General features: G+C 41.3%; 1 long non-coding RNA gene across 1 annotated transcript; it reads right to left on the minus strand.

The window, feature by feature from the left end:
* Positions 1–1,809: 1,809 nt before the first annotated feature.
* Positions 1,810–14,158, minus strand: LOC140690768 (uncharacterized). The gene is made up of 3 exons (XR_012066078.1): positions 13,958–14,158; positions 2,702–2,826; positions 1,810–1,944 (listed from the first exon to the last, which is right to left on the minus strand). It is a non-coding gene; the product is annotated as an uncharacterized lncRNA (long non-coding RNA).
* Between the last annotated feature and the right edge of the window lie 1,047 nt (positions 14,159–15,205).

Here is a 15,205-nt window from a genome sequence, read left to right on the forward strand (position 1 = left end):
ATGCAAATGCATTACTGGCAAAGCACACTGGAGATTTGTTTGACCTCTTTATTGTTGTAGGATATGGCAATTAATTTTTTTATTGAGATTCCAATTAGCTTTCTGCTCTTACAATGTTTTACCTAAATCTTCCTTTAAAGTCCCACTAAGGTTACCAGAAAAAAGATCATTGAAGCATGGCGGTATTGAAAGATAGAAGCAAAGAAAACATTACTTATATTGTGGACCAAACTGAGGTGACCCGAGGTTAACTGAATCAGATTCCTTGACGAGACAAAGGTGCTCTAATTCACGAAGAATTAATCAGAAAATTCTAATTGAAAAACAGGACCTCAGTAGCCTATTATAACAGAGGACAAAGTGCCAAATTAGCACAACAGAGCAGGGACATCTGAAAGAAATTTTACAAGCTATAGCCACCAGGACCCTAGTAAAAGCATTGTTACAGAGGAAAAAACAAAGAAGAAAGCCCCAAGGAGCAAGTCTCCATGATTACCACCACCAAGGAGAGCCTCTAACAAGAGGAAATTGACTTCTGGAACCGGAGGTGGCCTGGGTGAGGAATTTTCAGATGTCCCTGCAGATACTGAGACAGGGCATGAAGTCTGGTAATTACTGCAAGGCGACTGCGAGGAAGGTGACCAGATGATATTACAGACGCGGCAGTGGAGGGAGGAGGGCTTTCAAACAAAGCTCTCTAACAACCCCATCCAGGGCCAGCCACGCAGGGCAGAGATCCGAAAGCACATTAGAGAGCTCTCCTCTTTGTACTGCTGATCTACCTGGCCTTGCCTGCCCTTGAATGAGAGGAGGATGGGAGTGCGGCTGGAAAACAAGAAGGGAAGGCAGGACAGAGTGCAATGTCCCTGGCAGGCACAGACACAGCCACAGGACAGCACAGGGAGGGGCAGGTTGACACGGGGAGACTCTGTTTCAGATACCTGAATTCTGCAGCACGGCGGGCCTGGAGCAGAGAAGGGAGAGCGGGGAGGGGGCTGTGCAAGCCCAGGGCTGCCCCACTTTTGTCAGAGCAGGCAGAGAGCTAGATGTGAGCAGAGAAAGGCCGACACAGACCAAATGGCAGGAACTGGGCAGAAAGGAGGGGCACAGGCCAAATGCAGGAAACCCTACATCATGTGAGCACCAGGGGTCCCTGGGCAGAGAGAGAAAAGCAGGAACCTCTGTGCTGATAAGGGGTCACACCTTTTGGGGTGATGAGTGGCCTGGAGACCAACAAAGAAAGGTGGGAAAAGGCAGGAATTTCCAGCGTTTGAATGTAACCTTTTGCTCATTATGCCCTCATGTCAATAAAATCAGCCTTACAGATGAGAAATATCCATCATGCACTGAGGCCAGGACATTTCTGATCCAGACTAAATAAGGACAAAAAGCCCTCCTCCCCATGGGAAGGTGGGGCTGGGATGATAATCAGGGAATACGACCCCAAACCCCTCCCTCCCCCTTGAATATTCCACCCGCTTATTTCTACACCCTGTGCAACCAACTTGCCAAAGAAATTCAGGGCAGCCGCTCCCCGAGCCTGCCCGCTCTCCCCCTGAGAGAGTGCTGTCCCTCCTTTGATAAATCCTCCCTTTACTTTCCTGAACCTCTACGCCTTGTCTCTGAATTCCTTCTGGGACGGACAAGAACCCGCAACGCCGTTGCCTCCACTGGCAGCCCTTTCACACCTGCGCCTCCCCCGGGGCCGCTTACACTTACAGCGTGGCGTACCGGAACTGGACCAGGGGGCGGCTTCACGTCTTCATTACTCTGGCATGTCTAAATACACAAATTCTCACCAGGTGTTGCTTGCAGGGAAAGCCATGAACGTTTATTTAAATGCTGATTTTTGAAGAGGAAGAAGTCTGATGCAAGTAGTTCTTACATCGTCACCATGTCCTGGATGATTCCTTCCCAGACGCTGTCACACGAAGCGTGTTGAGGCTGGTGGCATGTAAAGGGGCGTGTGCTTTGGACCGGACTACACGTTCATCTTAGATATATTCAAACGTCAACATCTACCGCACAAAAGCTTAATAATTTCACGGGGCGTGAAGGCAATGCTGAATTACTGTGCTCCATCCCGACACTGAACTGCTTTTTGGCATATTACTAATTCATACCAGCTTTTTTCCCCTTAATTAGGTAAATGCTTGAGGAAATTCCAAAGTCCTCAGATTTTTCCATTTCTAAGTACAAGTTAACACTTAGGTTAACGGAGCCCGTTTTAAGGCTGCCATATACTTCATGGTAATATTTTTATCTCTCCGAAATTGTCAAGCCAATCTTAATAATAAAAAAGTATGTACTTTATCAGGAAAGAGGATTTCAAAGCAATATGACTAGTTCATACCTCTTGGAAAAGGCAGAAGTTTTAATTTACATATATTTTTGCTGGACAATATTTGAAGAGGGATTTAAGTGGGGAACGCCGTGACCACGCAGAAAACCCAGCACCTCTTTCTTCTCTTCAGTTCCTTCCCACAAGACTTCCTTCTCTCTGGGCAGATAAGAGTTCAGCCCAGGACTCAGGGTGTGTTGTCTTCAACATGTTAGTCATGGCTTTATAAGTAAATCACAAGTTCCTTGTACTTAGGATTTGCAGGAAGATCTCTCCATAAACTCCAGCATGTCAGGCAAATAATTTATTTTAAATGTAAGCATTTTATCTTATTTTTAGACCATACTGTATAATACTTACTAGGTCATCTGAAGATATCGTCATGTGCTCTCATGGGAGACTTCCACTGACTCCAAAAGGAGGAGTAAGGAAGGTCCTCACATAGTAGACAAGGCTTAGGTTTTAGCTGCGTAGACAAAAGTGTCCTAAGGAAACAGAGAGAGAGCTGGGTAGGACTTTACATGGTAAGGGTGAAAATATAAATAAGAAGCTGATCCAACAGTCTCTGTTGGGTTATTTACCAGCTATTAAAAGTGAATGAGCTCAAGCCAGTATAATGCCGTGTGTTTCATGGACAAAAAGTTATTTAAGTTGTTAGCATCATTCTCAATAACAGGCAATCAGTGTCTGATAAGGAATTACTTCCCCGAGTGTTCATTCTTACAGGAACTTCTACAGAGTGAGACGGCGCATCTCCCTACTGAGGACCCCTCCATCTAGAAATAAGCACACACAAGGTGCAGACGTGTGAACCCACAGTCAGCCACTGGGTGAGCCTGTAGATTTAAGTGTGATGCAATTTAGGAAAGAGGAAAAAAAAAAAAACTGGGAAGAAATAGTTCTACATCAAACGAAGAAGCTTTTTTTTTTTTTTTTTTTTTTGCTGGAACCTGTCTGGAACATGTGGGAGGTGACACAGACTTTTCAAATAGGGCAGGGGAGTTATCTGAAATGAAGTTGTCCACTTAGGAAAAATAATTCCGATCATGTTTAGAGGGCAGCGAAGGACACAGAGCATCGTACTCCAGCGGTGACACACACAAAGCACTTAACGGAGTTCCTCACGCTTAGTGCTCGGCAAACGTGTGTGATTATCATCAGTGTTGGCAGCAGCGTGCCACCTTTGAAAATCAGATGCCACAGTTCCCATCTTCAGAGCCAGTACCCACAGGGACACTGAAACCCACAGGGTCTATGAGAAAGCAACGGAGAGAGAGCGTGTCCGCTGACTTCTAACTCTCACAGGGAGCTGGGTGCTGGTGACAGCCGCTGCAGTTTGAATCTGAACTCAGATGATCTCAGGTTCTCTCCTTAACCACAAACTGCCAGACTAGGTTTTTCTTAAACTATCCTTGACTAGAACCGAGATTGGTCCCAAATGTGATGGTTCTAATATTCACCAGAATCCAAGTGCCACCAATTGTAGGAATTCTTATAACTTTTGTGAAGGAATTCATGAATATTGATTTTAAAAAATGGAAAATTTCCATTTTCCAAGTGGCCCCCCCAAAAAATCTGATTTTGTCTTACACGTGTCTGACCTGTAGGTATAACAGTGCACGTTACAGGGAGATGTACATTAGCATTTTCTTTGTTGGCTGAACTTTTCATTCGTCAGTTTTTTTCTTTTTGAATTATATACTTGTAATTTTTTAATAACAAAGTAAACATATTTCCCTTTTAATTGGAAACTTATTATTTTTTAATGAATGGGAAAGCACGCAAATGAACAGGGGTAGTGGCTAAGTAAACAGGACCTTTAAATACCCCGTGTGATGCACATAACGGTCATGTGTAGGAGGCTGAAGAAGTGCATTCTGGTCCCGCCCTGTCGTAACTGGCCGTGTGCCCTGCGGACCTCACCGTAAACCCTGGTATTCTCAGCAGGTAAGCAAGCGGGTGAAAGGAGGGTGAAAGGTGCTCCCAGTCTAGGGCTTTGCTCCAGCAACTGTCACTGTCTTTGCCCCCACCTGGCGTCCCCTGACTCTGGACTAGATGACTCGTCACATTGCTTCCTGTTTACTGAGGGCGCCAGTCCCTGAAGTTACAAGGAGATCACCTGAGTCCCAGTTGCCACAGAAGAACAAAAACGAGCCATGCCATTGTAATGCTTCTGACAATCGTAAAGTTCGGATTGATTTTTTTCAGGGAACATGACAATCAATCAGAATTTTTCATTGAGCCAATCACAGCTCAAACATCAACCCAGACAAAACAGACACAAACAGCGAAAGCAAAGAAGTATTTTCAGGAAATAATTTGAGTAGGTTATGAAGCCTCAAAACACTAGTCACAGTTTCAATCAGAAAAGAGACTTAGATAAGCCATAGCTAAGGACACCGTCAACAGAAGGAAAGACGACGTACAGAATGGGGGAATATATTTGCAAATGATGCAACTGACAAGGGACTAATTTCCAAAATACACGAACAGCTCATACACCTTAATATAAAAAACAAACCAAAACAACAACAACAACACCCCAAGGAACCCAATAAAAAATGGGCAGAAGACCTAAATAGGTATCTCTCCAAAGAAGACAGACAGATGGCCAACAAGCATACGAAAAGATGCTCAACATCACTAACTGTTGGAGAGGATGAAGTGCGTGTGCTCATGGACCAGATCACCAAGATGGCAGCGGTGATGAGGGAAGCCATTGGGATCCCTGAGCTGCACAACAGCAAGAAGAATGAAAATATTTCTCACCTTGCAAAATAAAGCAACTGACAAACACTCTCCAAATAATGGAAGAATCACTCCTGAACCTCACAGGTAGGACTCACAATAGTTCAACTTTGCCAGAATCGGTAACTAAGAACAGCATGCGTCTTCGGAGGAGGACGAGGAACTTTGGACTCCCTGAACTATATTGAATGATGCCAAGCAACTCAAAGACACTGTCCCTGGAAAGCAAGGCCCATGTGCTCATCAGGCATGTTTTAGAGCAGCTTTAGGTTCACAGCAAAGTTGAGGCAAAGGTATAGAGATGTCCCGCATGCCCCCTGATCCCTCCCAAACGCACCAACCCCTCTCCATTAGTGTGGAAGGGCGCGGATACAGGCGGTGGGATGCACTGGAGGCTGTTACCATGACAACGCACCACAGATGCATTCAGCAACGGCAGACACCAGCAGAGCACCTTAAAAGATGCGAGGTCATCATGGTTACTTCAATAGGTTATGGGTGTAAACTTCCACAGTAGCTCCTCAGGGAAGTCAAAATTCTTAATTTCTTACCAACTTTTTTCCTGAAAACCCTTGACCATCCCACAGCCATCATGATGTTTCACAGTCCTGAGGACAGTTTGGCTCAGAAGCTTCATTGATGAGGGAAGTAGCAGCTTATCTACATGCCTTGGTGAGAAATACGAATGCCAGAAGGTAGGAAATTAAGCTTAGAAACACTGAAGGGCTGGCTCCGGCCGTGAATTTCCTGGGGTCTGCAGAAGTGAAAGGTGAGGTTCTGGCTTTTGTGCTGACTACCAATAGGAAGCAGCACATAATTTGCGGGTCCTTTTCCGATTTCTGGGCGAGACATTTACCACATTGGCTGCATTGCTCCTCTTTATCTACTGAAGATCCTGTCGGGTTGCCTGCTCCAAGTGGTGCCCAGGACAAAGGAAGGCTGGCTTTTCCATATCAGAGGGGAAGCTGAATTGCCACTTGAACCTCAGTTTCACTCCTCAGCAGATATAATAGAGTTCAGATTATCCGTGGAAGCTCTGTAAGCATAATAGTGCCTGTGATACGCTCAGTAGAAAGAACACCATGCAGGGTTTTGTTCAAAAGCAATGTTCTCTTTGGCAATAATTATTCAAGCTTTCAGAAACAGCTCCTTGCTGAGTCTTATAAGAAAGACCTGACCATAGGACACCAAGGGATGATTGAGCTGACCAGCCCAGAAGAATGTAGATATTATCCTATCTTTTGAGTCATACAGCTCTGTGCATGCAGCAGAATTCTATCATGAAATAAAAGTGGTCTATTTCAAGTGGCATACAGCAGGTCCCGACAGCAGGGTAACAGTACAAGGGGATGCTGCTTGTATTTGTAACGTATCTATTTCTGCTTACAGCCTCAAGTGGCGTTTCATATGGCTGTTGTCCAAAAGGAAAATATTCATGTCTGGTTTACAGACAGTTACACAATATAACTTGCCATTTGTCCAAATTGGACCGTCGCAACATAACATTACCACCCAGGAGAAGCTCTGACACCAGTAGGGAGCAAAATCATTGTGGCAGGTGGAACTTTGAACAAACCATCGACTTTTTCAACTTTGCTTGGAAAGATACATGGCCAGAGGTCTGTTTATAGCTTTTTCACCGTCACTTCCAAGTCATGTTGCACGATGGTGAGAAGTTTGAGAAACAAGATTGGAAGCTTGGTCACAAGGAGCCCTCTCAGAACGCAGCCAGGCGTGGGCCACAGTTCTAAGCCATGTGGGTTCTCAAAAGGACTCCTCCTTTGGAGAAAAGTCTCAAAAATAAAACAGAACAGGTAACATGTTGTAGATTACAGCAGCCATTTTTTGAAACCATATCAGTGTCAGCTAAAGAGATCACGAATATAATCGCTGAATCATCAAATGTCCCACAGCAAACCCTTTTCTGCCTAAAATAACCCAAACTGGATTGATGACTTCACTGTAGCATGACTGATACAGCTTAGTTTTGAATTAAAGAACTTCTATAATATAATGCGACCATGTTCTCACTTCAAGTCAGTTCTCCAAACAAATGATTAATATTTACTAGCCTTGTTCATTCCCTTTGCCCTAAACAGATGTTATGTTTACTGACTCCATGTCTGCTCCCTGGGAAGCTCCACCTGTAATGATGCACAAGGTAAAAGTTCCTAACTTGATGACATGCACTTCTATGTAAACACCTATTTACAAGACATTTGAATCAGTCCCCCCCCCAAGAACACCCCAAACACAGAAGCATGGAAGCATGTATATGCACACACAACACATTTCATATTTACTATTATTGCTATGAAATGCAAATGAATAACTTCTGACTGCAGATTTTTTAACAGAAGATCGAATAAGCACTGATTTGAGAGCACCTGAGTACCACTGAATAATATCTTACTAATAAAATTTAACTTCATTTTTCATTTTTATTAATGAAATTTCAAGATAATGTAGTGTTTATATTATTATTTTCCAGGATGATTTCATTGCATAAATATCATTGTAGGGAGTAGGATGAAACAATTTGCAGTAATTAAGGTAAAGACAAAGAAACAAGTCCAAAGAAGCTGAATGAACAGGATTAGAGAGGAAATGGGAGAACTCAGATAAGGTAAAATAATTGGACTCGGATTTACACATAGATAACGTTCTGCTCTGTTTGGTTTTGTTTTGTTACAAAGTGTTATTAAATACAAGAAGTCCAAACAGCTCTGAGACAACCTCTTCTGTAACACACTTTGCAGAAAAATGTGACCTGACCTGATCTCATTTAGCTGCAAATTCTGACCTGAAGAGAGATGAGGTATTTGTCCTCTGGGTTTATGCCACTTGGTTTGAATATTCACATATTTTCCTACAGAAACATTAAGGTATTTGATTATGGCCTGTTGAACCTAACCCTCTTGGTCACGTTAAAAAGAGTATCATTCATGCACCACATTCTCTTTTTATACTATGAACATTTCTGATTTGCAAAACATACCTGGTGAGATTTACTCCCTACACCAGTTACATTCAAAAGGTAATAAAACTTGTACATTCAAAATGTACTCTTTTTAAATTAGCAGCAAAACCTGAGTTCTTTTAGGAGCGTTATTTAATACAATGTATCAATCTCATTTCTAAAGCAAGGATATTATCTTAGAAATTCTTTGAAGTGATGACAGACATAACTGAGCCACTAAATACTTTTTTAATACATGTGAGCCGTGGAACACAGACAACGGTTTAGAGGGGCAGAGGGAAGAAAAGACACAGAATAAAACTGTTAACTTCTCCTGGTGCTCAGATTCTACAGCCTATAAAGGATGCTCCCTTAACCAGCTTCTTGTGCACAACCAAGCGTTAAGTGGTAAGATCATTGATTTTTTTTTTTTTAGGATTCATTGTTTTTACCAATAACTTGACCTGATCTTTACTATTAATCCATGCTACTTATCTTCTGTTCAATCTTTTTTCTGTTCTCTCTCTAAATCTCTCTTCTCACACAACCAATAGTGTCGAAATTTCAATTTAATTATTCATTTGGTAAACAACCGTTCTGCCCAGTCCCTGCGTGTTTGTGTAACAAATGGCTCCGTTGGGAGGGTTCCACATTCCTCCCCATCTCTCGCACACCAAGGCTTTATTTAGGCCGAGTGGACCACGGAGTGAAGCAGGGAGGAGGGTCTGGATGCAGAGACCCTTCCGAATGAAGGCATAATGAGTGGGATACAGGTACAGAGATGATATGGTAACATAACCACTGATTTCTCAGCACGTAGCAAACTCCGCAAATCCAGCTCTTTGTATGACCACCGATTACACCTTAGAAAGTGAATATAATCTTAATGTTAAACTCCCTCCGACTGACCCCCACCATTTGTTAAAGAAACCACTCTGTTTAGTGCTCATTCGTCATCATCCTCCTTACAGTTTTTGATCTATTTTAATTTACTTTCATTTATTGGAGAACAATTATGTCATTTTACCGAGGGCATGGTCTATGTGCCTAAATGTACCTACGAGTAATATGCAATATTTCAATGAGCCAGCAACGGCCACTTATGAACTAGCAACCTGACAAAGATAAATGATTAATTAAAATGATACTATAATTAACATATTTAAAGATTTTTCTGCCATATCTGGGTGATAGTATATAAGTGCCTACAGTATTATTTCCTGTAATTGTGTGTTTCAATAGTTTTTAATTAAATTTTTGAAGATTTCTCAGGACATGAAACAAAGATGCACTCTCTCATTTGATCAACGTTTTCATGTAGAAATTAATGTCACAAGGCTTTTAATTTCTAATGTTACATTTTACAGTATTTCTGCTAATAATTATTTTACTTATGGTTTCATTTGTGCACATTTGTGGTTTCACTGAAGAGATCACAGCATTGAGTTTTGTGAGGAACATTCCAAGTGTGTTTGTTTTTCCTGTTAGATTAACTTTATTGTATTTTAATAGAAACACTAAGGCGCTACTTCCTATATGAAAACATGGTATTTAGCGTGTACACACTGTTGTGTTCCAGCTGATCTGTACGATGCCACTTCTGTTTTATTAGATGGACTCTGAAGTGCTGCACGTCTAACTAGTGCTAATTTTGCACATATATGTTTTCAAATACATTTTTTGAAAAGTGCTCCTTGTGCATTTCCATGGTTTCTCCCAGTCCTTCCCTCTGATCAGAAACACCCTGCAATCTCATAAGTCATAAAGTCCTTTCACTGTCTTTGTTTCTTTAAGCTAGGTGCTTTTTAAAAAAATCTACTTGAAAAATTGCCCATAAACATCTTCAACTCTCTCACAGTCCAGACACCTTAATCTGGTCAAAGTGTTAAATCTTCAGGGCTGCCCCGGAATTGGCCACGAGGGTCCAAATGCTTTGGAAGAGATGTACTAATTCTGCTACATTCCAGGGACAGCCACACGACTGGGCCCCCTTCCCGTCTCGTGCAGGCAGCTCGTCAAGCATCGTTCTTCAGGGCTGCTTCGTCCAACGTCCAGCGTTCACACAGATGTGTCTGTAGCTGAAGTCTCTGTTCTGTTGTCTGCTGTTTATCTTGTGGCAGGACAATACTGTTAAATGGTATAGCTCTCTAATAAGTCTTTGTATTTAGGAATGTAAGTACCACAAGAAAGTTCTTTGTTTTCAAGACAGTCTTGGTTATGGTTTGCCTCGTGTTGTCATATAAGATTAAGATCAAGTTGTTAATCTCAACAATAGTAGCAATATCAACAGTGATTTCAATTTAACTTTACCATTTCAAAAAATGGCACCGGTCAATAAAAAAAATCCATAATGAAAAATTGTCTTGTTCCCAAAATTACGCTGTACGTAAAAATCCTGGGTGGATGATAGATTTAAATATTTAAGATAAAGTAATTCTTGTAGAAGAAAAACCTTACATATAAATAAATATGTAACAAGTACCAATGTTGAGAAATTAGACTACATTAAAATCAAGAATCTTGTTCATCACTGAGACACCACTGAGAGACAATAAGGCCACAAAAATACAGAAAGAAGCAAAATATTTGAAAGATGTAAAATGAAATAAGAACTCTTCCAAAATATACAAGTACAATTAAAAAGGTCTAGTGACATGACCGTGCACGTCAAAGAAAATAACCAAATGACTAACACACTTCAGACACAGTACGCAAGCTCATTATTTATCAGAAAAGAAAAGAAATAAGTTAAAACCACAGTGTAATCTCAACTGTGTTCACAACAATCAAAACTTCTCCAGAGATGACTCTGTGAAGCCAGCACTCACCTGACACCAAACCTATAATAAAGCATTGCTGGGCTTGAAAACTAAAGTTCAACAACACATGGAACTAACATAACATAATTTTTTAGAAAATTAAATTTGACGATACATAAAAGAATAATTTAACCTGACCAAGTGCAGTTTAATCTATGGTAATCAAGGCTGTTTCATACATTCAAAAATCAATCAATGCAAAGAAAAACTAAATAATGAAGAGATTTTCCATGTTCATGGAAAGGAAGACTCAGTGTTGTCAAGGTGTCAGTTCCTCCCAACTTGATCTATAGATTCAGTGAAAGCTGAGTCAAAATCTCAGCAAGTTATTTTATGGCTATTGACAAACTGATCGTAAAGTTTACATGGAGAGGCAAACGATGCAGAGTAGCAGACACAACACTGAAGGCAAAGGACAAAGCTGGAAGACTGACATGGCTCAACTTTAAGACTTACAATAAATATACAGTAATTTAGGTAGCATAGTATTTATGAGAGAACAGATAAACAGATAAGTGGAACAGACTAGAGAGCCCAGAGATACATGCACATAAGCACAGTCAACTGAACTTTTACAAAGATGTAAAGGCCATAAAATAGTCCTTTCAAACAAGGGTGCTGGAACAACTGGACAACCACATGCAAAAAAAAAAAAAAGAATCTAGATACAGTTCTTACACCCTTTATAAAAACTAACTCAAAATGGATCACAGACCTAAATAAAAATGTGAAACCATAAAACTAGAAGATAATGTAAGAGACCACCTAGAAGACCAAGGGTATGGTGATGACTTTCTAGATATAATACCAAGGACACAATCTATGAAAGAAATCACTGATAAATCGAACTCCATTAAAATCAAGAACTGCTGCCACTATCTATGGAGGACAGTATGGAGATCCTTAAAAAACTAACAATAGATTTAACATACGATCCAGCAATCCCACTCTTGGGCATTTATCCAGAGAAAACTATAATTCAAAAAGATGCCTGCACCCCCATGTTCACAGCAGCACTAGTTACAATAGCCAAGATATGGAAACAACCTAAATGTTCATTGACAGATGACTGGATAAAGAAGCTGTGGTATATTTATACAATGGAATACTACTCAATCATAAAAAGTAATACAATAGTGCCATTTGCAGTAACTTGGATAAACCTGGAGATCATCATTCTAAGTGAAGTAAGCCAGAAAGAGAATGACAAATGTCATATTGATATCACCTATATGTGGAATCTAAAAAAAAGGACAGAAATGAACTACTTATTATTTATAACTTAGATGACTGATTTCTTGACTATGTGTAAGCACATGTGACTTCCCTTTATGATTGGATTACTGCAATCTGTTGATTCTTATTTTTTAGTTGGCTTTATTCATTTGATAACTACATAAGTTTAAAAAGCTAAAGCTCTAAATTGTTCTTAGAAACAATGAACAGTACATATATGTAAATTTTAAAAAGGTTTTATCTCTCAATAAGTTGCTCTCCCTAGAATAAAATTTGTTCAACAACCTCCCTCCTCCCCAATTAAGAACTTCTGTTCTACAAAATGCAATGTCAAGAGAATGAAAAGACAAGTCACAGGCTGGAAAAAAATACTTGCAAAGACATATTTGATAAAGGATTGTTATCTAAGACTCACAGTTCTTATATACAACACTCAAAGCTCAACAATGGGAAAACAAACAGCACAATTTAAAAATTGGCCAAGGATATGAAGTGACATCTCACCAAAGAAAATACACTGATGGTAAAGACACACATGAAAAGATGATCCACATCATATGTCATCAGTTCATGGAAATGCAAACTGAAACAATGAGACACCACTACACACCTATTAGAATGGCCAAAATCGGAAACCCTGACAATGCCAAGTGCTGACAACGATATGGAGCAACAAGGACTCTCATTTATTTCTCTGAGGAATGAAAAACGGTACAGCAAGTGTGGAAGGCACTTTTGCGGTTTCTTACAAAACTAAACATACTCTTACCACCCAACTGAGCAATTATGCTCCCTACTATTTGCCCAAAGTAGCTGAAAATTTATATCCACCCAAAACCTCCATGTGAATCTTTATAGCGGTTTTATTCATTATCGTCAAACTTGGAAGCAACCAAGACGTCCTTCAGTAGATGAATCGATGTCTAAAGAGAAAGAAGCTGATCTGAAAAGGCAGAATTCTGTACAATTTCAACCATATGACATTCTAGAAAAGGCAAAACTGTGGACATAGTAAAGGATCAGTGGTTTCCAGGGGTTGGGGGTTGGGGGAGAGAAATTCATAGGTGAAGCACAGAGGAAATTAAGAGAGTTAAAACACTCTGTATAACCTTATGAAAGATACAGTTCATTATACATTTGTCCAAACCCACAGAATGTACACCACCAATGAACCATGATAGAGATTCTTAGATAAAATTCTTAGAAACCTGGTAAATATTCCATGTGATGCCTCCCTACACCTGTTCTTAAAGTAATACATCCCTTCTCTAAGTGTCCCTACCTCGCACATCTATTTTAAAATTAAATGTGACTTAGTAATTCACACATCTGTTTTTCTCAGTCCAGAATAATTTCACTGAAGCAAAGTCCAAGTGCTTTTTTTGTTTTTTCACTTTTCCATTCTCAGAGTCTAGTGTAGTTCTTTTCATACAAGGAAACCCAGATTTTTTCAAATTGAACAAGATATTATTAAAAGGAAAATTTTATTTTTGTAAAGAGAGTCATGAGTTGAATTACGCTCCCTCAGAATTCATAAGTTGAAGTTCTGATCCCTTGTATCTCAGGATGTTGACTGTATTTGGTCACAGGGAAAGAGGTAATTAAGTTAAAATGAGGCCGTAGGGTGGACCCTAATCTATGACTGGTTTCCTTATAATAAGAGGAAATCTGGACACAGAGACCTAGAGAGGAAAGACCATTTCAGGACACAGGGCGAGGACGATCACCCACAGTCAGGGAGGGTCCTCAGAGCCTGCTGCGACCTTGGTTTCAAACCTCGAGTCTCCAGGGCTGCGAAAAAATTAACTTCTGCTCTTTAAGGCACCCAGCGTGTGGTTCTTTGCTATGACTTACGCCCCGGCGAACAGAAGCTGGAAGGCTCTACTGCGGGCCACGAATCAGACGAGAGATTTGGACTGTTTCGTCGATATTCAGCAGTGAAAAATGATCCACAGCCCTAAAGCGTCTGCTCCCCTTTTCTCAGCAGCTCTGCTCCCGCCATCACCGCCGCACAGACGTTCCCATGCACATCCTCCCGCCGCCATCGCGTGGGAGCCTGACGTCTCATTAAGCTTAACTGGAACAACTGGACCAATCGCTGTGTTTTGTTAAACAAGCTTCCCGTTACGAATATCCGTAAAGCGTGCGTGACGTAAAGCGTGCCGTAAAGTGTGACGTAAAGTGTGATGTAAAGCGTCACGCGCTTCTGCTACAGCTTTCACACACGTAGACGACCAGGTCTACACTCAGTGACAATGTCGGAATGAATATGTCTTGTTGAGCTTATTTTCAAATCCAAATATTTTTATTTTTCTCTTTACAAAGAAATACAGTGTTTTGGGAATTTGCGTCTAATGTCATTTACTTCCTTTACCTCCTACAGACGAGGCTTCCCTTCGTCAAGGACAGTGAACTAGCCGACCGCCACCCCAGTCAGACGTTCCTCTGAGGATGTGGGCTCACGACCTGTAACAACCGTACTTAATCAGCGTGCATGAGGGAAACCCCTCCCTGGTGGAGCCCGTGGACGGGGTCCATTCCTTCCCCTCAGCTCACTGTTCCGGGAGAATCACCGGGAAGAGGCTTCGCTCAGCACCCGCACACCTGCCCCCGAGGGACCCAGGAGGGGTCTCTGCGCAGCCTGGCCCCAGGCTGCTTTGATTTGTTTCACCCTCCCGGATGCCAGCAGACACCAGGACCCCCGCAGTCCCACCTGCCTATGGTCTCCTGGCTTCTTTTGATAAATACACGTTTAGTTCCTTTTTAATATATCTAATGGATAGAATTTACATTAAATACCAACGTCAGTAAAGAGGTATAACAGGACAGACAGGAGAGAAAAACTTTTTCCCCAATACAAGAATACATAAGAATTAGAATTTGCAGGTACTAACAGATACTCCGATGGTGCCCATCCTGGAGACAGGTGACGGAGTAACTGAGAACGTGAGCCACGGTCAAAAGGAAAACCTGGGAAGTGAGCAAGGAGTACCCCCAAACCTGCAAGTGCACCAGGAGCGAGTGCACGTGAACTGGGAGCAGGAAGAAAGTCACGTGCAGGTGTTTAATGTTCGAGCAGAAAGAGAACAAGGAATGATAAGT

This window comes from Vicugna pacos, chromosome 31, assembly GCF_048564905.1.
Source record: "Vicugna pacos chromosome 31, VicPac4, whole genome shotgun sequence".
Taxonomy (NCBI): domain Eukaryota; kingdom Metazoa; phylum Chordata; class Mammalia; order Artiodactyla; family Camelidae; genus Vicugna; species Vicugna pacos.